At 46.2% G+C, this 12,236-nt stretch overlaps 1 pseudogene; it reads right to left on the bottom strand.

Annotated features, from left to right (window-relative positions):
* Positions 1 to 2,091: 2,091 nt before the first annotated feature.
* Positions 2,092 to 2,210, bottom strand: LOC134894849 (5S ribosomal RNA; annotated as a pseudogene).
* Positions 2,211 to 12,236: the final 10,026 nt, after the last annotated feature.

Raw genomic sequence — 12,236 nt, 5'->3', positions numbered from 1 at the left:
TCGCTTGCTAGCTGCTTTTAGCAGCTTTGCACACGCTAAGCCGCCGCCTACTGGGAGCGAATCTTAGCTTAGCAAAATTGCGAACGAAAGATTCTCAAAATTGCGATTAGAAATTTCTAAGCAGTTTCTGAGTAGCTCGGGACTTACTCTGCCACTGCCATCAGTTCAGTCAGTTTCGTTCCTGGTTTGACGTCACAAACACACCCAGCGTTCGCCCAGACACTCCCCCGTTTCTCCAGGCACTCCCGCGTTTTTCCCAGAAACTGTAGCGTTTTTTCACACACTCCCATAAAACGGCCAGTTTCGGCCCAGAAACACCCACTTCCTGTCAATCACATTACGATCACCAGAACGAAGAAAAAACCTCGTAATGCCGTGAGTAAAATACCATACTTCTTTGCAAATTTACTTTGTCGCAGTGCGAACATTGCGCATTCGCAATTAGCGGAAAATTGCTGCGATGCGAATAAAATTACAGAGCGAACAACTCGGAATGAGGGCCAATGTCAGGGTACATCTGCACTTTACCAGTCGTTGGAGAAGAAGCATGGCTGCTGAACAAATTATTTAAACTGAAGTGAAGTAGGGATGTCCTTCGGATGGGAAGCATCCATCATTACACGCCTTGCCATGGCGTGCAAGCATCGTTTGTTAAACATTTCATGGTTTACCATCGATGGTATGCCAGCAGGCATGCGCTATGAAGAGATGTAGTCTGTGCTGGGTGGCCCCCAGCATGTGAGTATATGGGCACAGATTTTTCTGCGGAAGCAAAAACTGCGTTCATCCCTGAATGACTCCCTATGTGAGTTGAGTTTGGAGACAGGGCCGGCTCCAGGGTTTTGAGCGCCCCGGGCAGGCGATGGGGGCGTGGCTTCATACAGGGGGCGTTGTCACTTACGCCCCCTGTACAGTAGTAGCGCCGATGAAAGATGTGCAGTGCGCGATGACGTCATCGCGCACCGCACAGCAAAGGTCCTCTCCACGAAGGGGAACTAGACGCTTCGTGTCTAGTTCCCTTCGTGGAGAGGACCTTTGCTGTGCAGTGCGCGATGACGTCATCGCGCACCGCACAGTAAACGTCCTCTCCACGAAGGGAAACTAGACGCTACGCGTCTAGTTCCCTTCACGGCGGGGGACAGCGGCGGGGGACAAGGGGCAGCGGGGGGCGTACGGCACATCAGCAGCGGATCTTGCCGTAGTGCGGCGCCCTCCGGAAGGCGGCGCCCCGGGCAAAAGTCCTGCTTGCCCGTGGCAAGATCCGTTACTGTTTGGAGAGCCCAGGTAAACAGTACTCAACATCAGCCGCTATGGCGTGAGACACTAAGCAGAGGAGTAGAGTTTTAGAAAGACAGAGATCACGTACCCAAACGTTAAAGCCTTTAGGGGTTGATAGCAAGTTGCAATTTTTTGCTGCCCGTGCATTCAGATAGTCGCCGCCTATAGAGGAGTGTATTACAGCTTAGAAAGTGTGCGATCGCCTGTGCAGCGGAGCTGTGCCAAAAAGTTGTTTGCAGTTTCTGAGTAGCTCTGAACTTATGCAATGGGAGAGGACAGAAGGCTCTTGTGTGGGCGCACTCTTAAAATGAAAAAAATACTTGAAAGTATTAGAGAGAGTATTTTAAGATATAACTTTTATTATTAAGGTTAAAACAAGATAAACTTCCCACAAATCTTGTAAAATAACCGGAGATTATTGAGGAAAATAAAAAAATGAAAAAATGAATGTTCTGGTCTCTTAAGTCGTAAGAGTATGGAAAGGGTTGTAGACATGGAGTAGTCATACCCCCATTTCCCCTGACCAGTACAGTATTTCTGTATTAATGGAACCGGGGGTTTCTTAGTCACAACACAGTTTCAAAATAATTAGGCTACAACTAGCTGAAATGGTAATCAGTGGTCACCACTCAAGGAATTATACCCCTGAGTATTGTTAGCATGCCATAGCCCTAATTGCGGGCAGAAATTGTAAGCAAGAAGTTAAGGTCAGTTGATGTAGATATTGAGAGCAATAAAAGAAAGAGAAAGTAGAATTAGTGGTGATACTGCTGTTGGTGTGTGTTGGTCACATAAGAGAGGAAATTAATTCCTGACCTACTACACCAGGTATTCACAGGCAGTCACCTCTCCTGATACTAACCTGGCCCAACGCTGTTTGGCTTCCAAGATCGGACGAGATCGGGCACTGACAGCGTGGTATGGTCGTAGGGATTTTTTATTTTCCTCAATAATCTCCGGTTATTTTACAAGATTTGTGGGAAGTTTATCTTGTTTTAACCTTAATAATAAAAGTTATATCTTAAAATACTCTCTCTAATACTTTCAAGTATTTTTTTCATTTTAAGAGTGCGCCCACACAAGAGCCTTCTGTCCTCTCCCATTGCATAGTTTACGCACTTCTGGCTCTGGGTGCACCACCAACCAGGACTGTATATTACTGATAACATATATTGTTATCTCCCTACTTAGGTCAATACACTGTCCAATTTTGGTCTTTTTTCTGCTATTTTTCTAAATATTATATGGAATTTAAACCTGTGCCCGATCGCCCCCTTTCTACTTGCTAGCTCTGAACTTACTCAGCCGCTGCGATCACTTCAGTCTGTCCTGTCCCAGAATTGACGTCAGACACCCACCCTGCAAACGCCTGGACACGCCTGCGTTTTCATTAACACTCCCAGAAAACGGTCAGTTGCCACCCAGGAACGCCTTCCTGCTGTCAATCACCTTGTGGTCGCCCCTGCGATCCCGATCTTCGTTAGTTTCATCGCTGCCCGGCGTCCCCCGTTGCCGGGCAGCGAAGCGCCTGCACATTGTGACCGCATCGCACGCGCAGTTCGGATCCGATTGCACGGCTGCAAAAAACTGCAGTGTGCGATCAGGTCGGAATGATTCCCCCAAAAGACCTTACTGTCATAAGTGAGTGTTAGCTCCTGGGCCAAGTGTACTGGTTATACTGCAACATGCATATGTGTACAATTAGTTTGTGCTTCAATGTGATATTTGCTGTAAAAACAAGAACATTTAAATAAATACATATTTGGTATATGTGCTGCTGCAAATTTGCAATGACAGTGTGTATCCTGCTGATCATCTGATAGGAGACACCAGGGTAAATTTACTAAGGTGGGAATTTTTTAGAACTGCTGATGTTGCTCATAGCAACCAATCAGATTCTACTCAACATTTATCTAGCTGCTTCTAATAGATAATAGATAGACTCTGATTGGTTGCTATGAGCAACATCACCAGTTCTAAAAAAACTCCCGCCCCTCCATATTATGTACATGTTACATGGTGGAATAACAACCTCATATGTACAACAGAAAACAAATATACTTTGGACCGTGGGCCTAATTCAGACCTGATCGGTGCTGTGTGGTTTTACACAGCAGCGATCAGGTCTGAACTGCGCATACGCCAGCGCCGATGGCTGTCTCAACCCTGCGATCACCTCTGCCTTACTGACAGGCAGAGGCGTTCGCTGGGCGGGAGGGTGCTGGCGGTCCGTGGCGGCTGCGTGACGTCACACGCAGCCGATGTGACCCCAACAGCGACGGGTAGCTCCCTGCCAGCGTGCAGGAGCTGCGCTGGTGGGGAGCTACTCTTCAAGTACTTGTGCGGCGGGGCAGGGACTGACAAGCGGGGTGGACTAGCCCTGTGCTGGGCGTCCCCCCGCATGTCAGGGAAGCTGATGTGCTAAATTTAGCACATCTACGATCAGGTCTGAATCAGGCCCAGAGTCTGTGGAACAACACATGAAATAAGAAATGCATTATGTTATTTATATTACAGAAAGCGATTTAGAGAGCCTTAATACGGAACAGGATAAACATATTTCTAGGTGACATGTAAACAGAGGATAAAGTGTTGCTGTATACAGCAGTGTCACATTACTTCCAGTGTAAGCTGTTGCTGAAAACGGATTATCACTGGATATTGTAAAACGACATTATTGTACATGTAGTCCTCTACTATGCATTCTATTCATAATAATTGGGCACATTTCATCATTAAACAATCTATCTGAATAGTAAACACGTTTGCATGTAAAAAAGAGGTTTTTTTTTTAATAATATCTAGAATATAAGGTATTTTGCATTTTATTGGGCTCTTTGAGTATGTCACTCAGGGTTCAGCAACAGATATGTTGGGGCCCGGCACACACGAGATATTGGGGCCCAGTATCCCTCCCCTGTAAGTACAGGTAGATCGGTTATCAGATTATTCCCTGTGTCTCTCGAGCACATTCCCTGTGTGTCTCCAGGGATGGTATCAGGATCCTGGCACTTGGGATGTCGGCAGTCAGAATACCGACAGCGGCATCCCAACGCTCACGATACCTACACAGACTAGATAAGTATGGTACACCTAATCCTTAACCACCCTAACCCTCCTTTCCCGCAGCCTGACCCTAACCCTCCCCCAACAGCCTAACCCTCCCACCGAGCAGCCTGACCCTAACCCTCCCCCCACAGCCTAACCCTCCTTTCCCGCAGCCTGACCCTAACCCTCCCCCCACAGCCTAACCCTCCCACCAAGCAGCCTAACCCTAACCCTCCCCCCACAGCCTAACCCTCCCACCGAGCAGCCTAACCCTAACCCTCCCCCCACAGCCTAACCCTCCCCCCGCGCAGCCTAACCCTAACCCTCCCCCCACAGCCTAACCCTCCCACCGAGCAGCCTAACCCTAACCCTCCCCCCACAGCCTAACCCTCCCCCCGCGCAGCCTAACCCTAACCTTCCTCCCCAAAGCCTAAACCTTATCTTTTTCCCCTGCGGCTTACCTCTTTGCAGTCTCGGCAGACAATTGTTCAGGATCCCTGTTTCCAGACTCATCCTTGCCTGTATCTCACCAGCCTCATCCCCTTTTTGTCTCACCAGCCTCCTCCCTTTTGTGTTTTGATGCACCATCCCCCCTAATGTCTCTCGGCCTCACCTCCCGCTCTCTGCGTCTCTCAGTCTCACTCTCCCCTCTCCATGTCTCTCAGCCCCATCACCCATACCTCCCAACTTATTGTAGATTGCGGTTGGGACCATGCAGCGTACGGTCAAAAATGGAGCGTGACCTTGTGACAGGGGGTGTGGCTTAGTGGGAAATGCCATGCCCACGAGCCACACCCCTATTTTCTGTCACTGTGGAGGCATGCCCAGCACTTTGAGAACTACTGCCCATGCCTCCAGTCCCTCCATCCCTGGGAAAGACACTCTTCTGCTAACAGAGCAGTGAGTGAGAGGGGACCTCCCAACTACCCCTCAGCACTGGACAGTTCATCCCGCGGGTGGGGCAGTGGGAGTCACAGTTTTGGGAGGTACAGACTGTACCTCTCAGTCTCACCCCTCATGTCTTTCAGCCTTACTGGCCCCATGTCTCTCTCATAAATCTTAGGGCTGGTACAAGTGCTCAGGTACAGTGGCCCCGAGAGGGGAGGGGAAGTGTGTACTAATTACCCGGGCCCGAGGGTGGTGGAGTGCCCCCCTTGGATCTGTCCCTGAGGGACGAATGGTGCCCCCTTGTGCAGGCGCCTAAATATGCAGTATCTTAATTTGCATTTTTTAGGAGGAGTGGTCACACCTCCAGGATTAGGCCACACCCCCTCAGTACTCAGAGCAGACACACTTGGTGGCCACTTTTGTAGGTACACTTGTCCATGAATGCATATATGTGAATTACCCCCGATAGATGAGGTATTATGGCTGCGTCCCAGCATTGCGCTTTCCTACACATGCCCAAGCAAAGAAGGACCCCATGATACAGTAGGACAGCTGGAAGGCAGGAGACAGCTGTGCAGTGAGGTGCGGTGAGGTCAATGGCTGGGGAGGCTCTGGCTAGTATCACAGCCAGATTTACACATACTGTATATGAACCCGATGGTTCATGTTGGCATTATACACAAGAGCAGCAGTATATACTTTGTTACCCTATGTATAAAATTAGAGATGCGCGGTTCAGTTCCCCAGAAATCTGAATCCACGCAAACTTTGTGGCTCTGAACCGAACCTAAACCTGGTCTGGATCTCCTGAGAGCCGATCCAAACCAAATCACAGTTTGGATCTTCCTACGGTTCGGAATTCGGATTTTAAATCTGAATCTCGGGTTTTAGATTGCATGACATGAGTTTAGTTATTTTTATTGATCTTTATCAATAACTAACTTTTTTATTGATTTTTATCTGAACCAAAAACCGAAACTTAACCAAAACACTTGTGGGTGGTTTTGCCAAAATCAAAACACGACGATGAATTAGAACTAAAGCCAACACACAAGGGTCCACACACATCTCTATATAAAACAAATAATCACAATATTTTTCTTCTTACCAACTAATATCATGAAAACTATTTGTTGCAGATAGTTGTAGGCAAAAAATAAGACTGGCCACAAAAAGATGCTCAGAGAGCACTAGCCCCAGTATGTTCCCCTGCATGTTTGCTATCTTGATCATCAGCTTCTCCTTCATGTTGGTTACTGCTGGTTTGGTGCTGAGTAACTTCCTGGATAGCTCACCTGACACTGCAGCAAGCCATGCCACCACAGGGTGGCATATCTGATAGCTCCTCCACTTGTGTTTGTTTTTACAGTATTATTGGCCGCAGTGCAGCCCTGCCTCCAGCTCCACGCAGTTTCTGACTATCACAGTGGGGACGCTGAGCTTATAGTCCCTGTATTTCCAGCCGAGTGCTACAAATTTGGTGAGTTTTGAGCGTGAGGAGCCATCATGAAGTTGTGAGGTGGAGACATCAGGGTTAGACTATGGGGGGAGATTATGGATAGGGTTAGACTGATTTAGGGTTAGGCTGTGGCTGGAAATTAGGGTTAGGCTGCGGGTGGAGGTTAGGGATAGGCTGCGGGTGGAGGTTAGGGTTAGACAACTTTAGGCTTGCTCTATGGGGGGCAGGTTAAGGTTAAGCTGTGGGGGAGGTTATAGTTAGGTTGTGGGGGAAGGCTAGGGTTAGGCTGTGGGGGGAAGTTAGGGTTAGGCTGCAGGTGGGAGGGTTTTGGCTGTGGGGGGGGGAGGTTAGGCTACAGGCACAGGTAGAGTTAGGCTTTGGGGAAGGTTAGGGTTAGGCTACGGGGCGAGGTTAGGGTTAGGCTGTGGGGGAGGTTAGCGTTAGGCTGCAAGGGGATAATAGGGTTAGGCTGTGTGGGGAGGTTAGTTTTAGGCTAGGGGGAAAGTTAGGGTTAGGCTATGGGGTGGAGGTTAGGCTGTAGGGGGAGGCTAGAGTTAAGCTGCAGGCAGGGGGTTTAGGCTGCTTTAGGGATAGGCTACGGGAGGGAGGTTAGGGTTAGGCTGCAGGGGGAGGTTAGGGTTAGGCTACGGGGAGAGGTTAGGGTTAGGCTGCAGGGAGAGATTAGGGTTAGGCTATGGGGGGGAGGTTAGGCTGTGGGGGTGGTTAAGGTTGGGCTGTGGGGAGAGGCTACAGTTAGGCTGCAGGGGAGGTTAGGGTTAGGCGCTAGAGGGAGTGTTAGGGTTAGGGATAAGTGAGAAATGACTGAACATGACCCCCAAGTCCAAGAAGACGCTGCAGCAGCCATTAGGATGAGGTAAAGCACAGCTGGGCCACCAGTGACACTATATGTCGACATTCCAACATTTCACCACTCTCTGCATAGTTATACCCAACCCTCCTACGGTGCTGTAATTAACATGATTTTATTCTTGTATTTTTCATCAATACATACATACTGTATACATCCAGAATTTACTCTGAGGCTCAATCACTTAAATATAATGAATAATTCACTGATTTACATATCCTCACTATACAAAGCATAACTTTTTTTAGATCTCTGTAACGCTTCACAGAAACTTGTCATATTGGTAAACACGTTGCAATGTTTGTATCCACAATACTGCTGTATTCTTGTTATCTTGTTACGATTCCCGTATCCTCTACGTAATTGTTATTAAATACTTCTGAATTATGCTTATATGTGTTTACTTGCACTGATTCCTCTACATTCTGTGTCACAAAAAGCAATACACATTTTGTTCCGGTTCCTGCTACATTTTCTACTTTGCAGCTAAACTTTGGTGAAGAGCAATATGTCACCTTTTGATGAAATCATTAGTATACTGGCGGTAAAACACAGGCCGCACTGTCATTAGAGAGCGAAAGCAAACGAGACCTTGTCTTTCAGCAAGTCCTGACCCCCTGGTTTCTCACTGAAGTATTCAATAACCATCACGGCTATTGATGACAGATAATCGACATGTGTTTGTATGTTTTATCTGCAAATCATTAGCTGTTTTGTTTAAAAACCAGCAAAGCTTTCAGCGCTTAACAGGGGGAAGTATCAAAGGGAAGACTAGTTCTGGAAGAAGGAATTATGTCATGGTTGTTTTTCAAAGAAGGAGGAATAATGAGAGGTATGATACTCAGTTTTAGTGAAATGTAAGTCTGAAAAACAAAGGTAGGAAGAATGAACGGAGAATTAACAATGCCAGCCTGAGGATTCAAGATCCAGCCGCCCGCTCAGGAACCCTGATCTGTGTGAGATAGGCAACAAACAAATTAGATAGATCTGGCCAGTTGGCACTTCAGCTAAGCGGGCAGATCCTATTGGTTCCAAATGGTCAGGAGAGAGAGAGAGAGAGAGAGAGAGAGAGAGAGAGAGAGAGAGAGAGAGAGAGAGAGATGGAAAAGACAGCACTCAGTGAAAGATATAACCAACAAAGCAAACGGTGGTGCAAGGTCAAAAAAGGGTTAATATTGACACTCACTTTTCCCAGGTAATGAAAAAAGAAAAACCAGCACTCACTTTTAGAGTGAAAAACCCCTGCTTATTTATTCTTCATAAAGATTCCATTGCATATAGACGACAGCTGAAGCCCTCAGTCTATATGCAATGAAAACTTTATGAAACATAAATAATAGTTTTTTCATCTCTAGAAGTGAGTGCTGTTTGTTCTTTTTTTCATTATCTGAGAAAAGTGTGTGTGTGTGTGTGTGTGTGTGTGTGTGTGTGTGTGTGTGTGATTCAATGAAATACTGTATAGGACACAGTACATAAATATGAAGTTTCAGATACCCGCTAGCATTTTAGCATATTTATGCTGCTAAAAGATACTGTAGTAGTACAGTATACTGTGTGATAATTGAAAATGTATATATTTATCACATATTGATTTTCCGCGTGTGTAAACATTGAATATATATGAAAGCTGTTGAAGTGGATGCAAAAACGGTTACTTTTCATGTATTTTATTAACGTATTTTATATGGCCATCATCACCAGATGAAATATTTGATACATCTTCCCAGTTAATCAGGAAGATAAACAGGCCTACATTTATTAATTCATGTGGATTCTGAGTAATTTGTATCAGAGCCCTGTGACTTGGGACAGAAGTGTAACGTGAGTCACATTCGAATGTAACGCGAGTCATGTCAAAACTGATTTTAAGTGTAGTTTGGTTAATATTCAGATTTTTGTTTGTGTTTCAATAGTAAGTTTAGGGTCTTATAAGTGCATACTGTAGTATAATAATCACATTGTATAAATAATTAGGAGAGCAGGTCCCCTCAGCTCTTTTGTCCATTCTGTTGTAACATGAGTCACGCCTATAAACAATAAAATGTAACTACTAAGAATGTACATTTTTTTCTGCAGCTAAGCATTTAATTATGACTGCTTGCCCCATATATTATTGTCAGATTTTTAAAATGTTGAATTTCAGCATCATTTTTGTGTGTGGTGCAAAGTAATGTGAGTCACATGGAATGCCCCATATTACACACAGCTGCACTGCATGGGTGTCACTAATTAGTTGTGTGAAGGAAGGTTTACAGGAATCAGTGGGCGGGGCTTCCGATGCCAGTTAGTGGCCTGATGACAGAGAGGGCCAGGTTAGGCTTATCTAGATGAAGATCTGATGCTGGCCTTCACTCCGAGTTGATCGCTAGCTGCCATTGTTCGCTGCATAGTGATCATTTAAAAAATATGGCAAAACTGCGCATGCGTATGAGCCGCAATGTGCACGCGCGGCGTACAAGTGCAAAGAGCATCGTTGTTTTGCACTGCTTCTAGTGACGATTCCATTCGCACAGCCGATCGCAAGGAGATTGACAGGAAGTGGGAGTTTCTGGGTGTCAACTGACCGTTTTCTGGGAGTGTCTGAAAAAACGCGTGCGTGTCCAGGCGCTTGCAGGGCGGGTATCTGACGTCAATTCCGGGACCTTCGTCGCAGCAATCATCGCACAGAATAAGTAATTACACGGCTGGTCTTGATTTGCACAAAATGTTTTTGTACCGCTCGGCTGCACAGGTGTTCACACTCTTGCAAAGCGAAAATACACTCCCCCGTGGGCAGCGACTATGCGTTTGCACGGCTGCTGAAAGTAGCTAGCGAGCGATCAACTCGGAATGAGGGCCGTTGTGTCTCTGGATACCATACCTTTTCGCTCAGGCCCCTTCTGTGCAAGAGTCACTCAGGTCATACTGGATCACACATGCACATTCTTAAAAGTAATAAACAGAAAAAAAAGTTAAAAAAAAATGCTCTGTTGCTGTAGTGCTGTGATTTATAGTAATTTACCTACTTTTTGCACAAATACACAGAGCTTACAGTCTGTTCATATCATATTTTTATTCTGTGCAATTAAATGTTATTGGTGCTGACCTGGAAACATTTTGTGTAGATAAATGCAGAGCGGGAAGTCCCCAGTTGAGCCTTATCTTGGACAGAGACAGTGTCTGGGCTATGATCCTATCCATCACTTTTTTGGGTGTTACCCCAAAATGTTAGCTGCCTGATCTGCACTTCGTCTTGTTATTTATTATCAATTCTGAAGCAAAGGGAAAAAAAAAAATGTTTTTCTACTTTTGTGATTTTCCTGGCCTTGACACAGTTTCTGTGTGTGTCCCTTTGTTTCCCTGACAGGTTTCTTTTTGCAATATAAATTGTTGTTTTATTTAATTGAGACGCAAAGTTGTCCAAAGCACATTAGCACATTTAGGGGTGGGGACTTGTGCTTTGTAATGGGATCTCACCTAGCAGTCAGTGCTAGGTGATTGTTCTAAGCTTTTGCATCATCTGGGTTATAACTGTCGAAGGTTAATCTGGCTCCTGACTCTTGGCTTGTTACCGGACTATCCTTCTGCCTGCTGATCTAATGTAATACCTTGGGGAAAATTAAATTGATGGCGGGAAATGTAAAAAAACCCTGCGCTCGGTTTTTGCTATTCAATTGCAGGACTTAAAATGAGATCACTGCATTTTTTTTCCACCACCTCCAGAGCAAGTCTGATTTTTCCTAAAATTGTAAATTTAGCAGCACCCCTGAGGACTAATTAAGTAATTGGAAGTTTCCAATTAGCTTAATTAGTCAGTAATTACTGAGCTTCTGAAGCGATGTCTTCTCCTTCAGCTTCGGGATCTGGACTCCTGTAGCAGTGGTGAATATGAGTGTGTATAATTTGTGTGAGTGTGTGTGCATGACCCACCTTCCATGTGTCATCCCCTCGAAGCTAGTGGCTGGGAGAACTAAATCTCCCAGCATCCTTTGAGCCTCCTAGCAGCACCCTCCCCAGTGTAAAGATGGAGGGAAGACCACCAGGAGCGCGAAGACCACCAGACAGGTAAGTATAATTTTTTGAAAATGTTTTACTTGCACTGTGGGATTTTTACCTCTGAAAACCCAGAAACCATCTTTATTAAATTGGCCGCAAAGTAAGCAGGTTTTTTTTTTTTACCTTGCTAAACCTCACGCCCAATTAAATAAATAGGTTTATGCAGTGTAGGGGAGGTTAGGGTTAGGATACGGGGGAGGGGGGACAGTTAGGGTTTGGCTGCAGGCCAGGGGATTATGGTTAGACACTAAATGGGGAGGGTTGGGGTTAGACTGAAGGTGAGGGAGAGAGGGTTAGGGTTAGGCACTAAGCTGGGCGGGTTATTGTTAGACTGCGGGGGAGGGAGAGAGGGTTAGGCACTAAGCGGGGAAGGTTAGGGTTAAACTGCAGGGGGGGGGGTTATGCACTAATTGGGGAGGGTTACTGTTAGACTGTGGGGGGGGAGAGGGTTAGGCACTAAGCGGGGAAGGTTAGGGTTAGACTGCAGGGGGGTTAGGCAGCGGGAGAGAGGATTATGGATAGGCACTAAGTGGGGAGGGTTAGACTGCAGGGGGGGAAGGTCAGGGTTAGGCACTAAGCGGGTAGGGTTAGACTGCAGGGGGGGAAGGTTAGACACTAGGTGGGGAGGGTTAGACTGCAGGGGGGGAGGGTTAGGCACTA

The sequence above is a fragment of the Pseudophryne corroboree genome, chromosome 3, assembly GCF_028390025.1.
Source record: "Pseudophryne corroboree isolate aPseCor3 chromosome 3, aPseCor3.hap2, whole genome shotgun sequence".
In the NCBI taxonomy this organism is placed as follows: Eukaryota; Metazoa; Chordata; class Amphibia; order Anura; family Myobatrachidae; genus Pseudophryne; species Pseudophryne corroboree.
The sequence above is the reverse complement of the archived record's forward strand: the minus strand, read 5'-3'. Positions and strand labels throughout refer to the sequence as shown.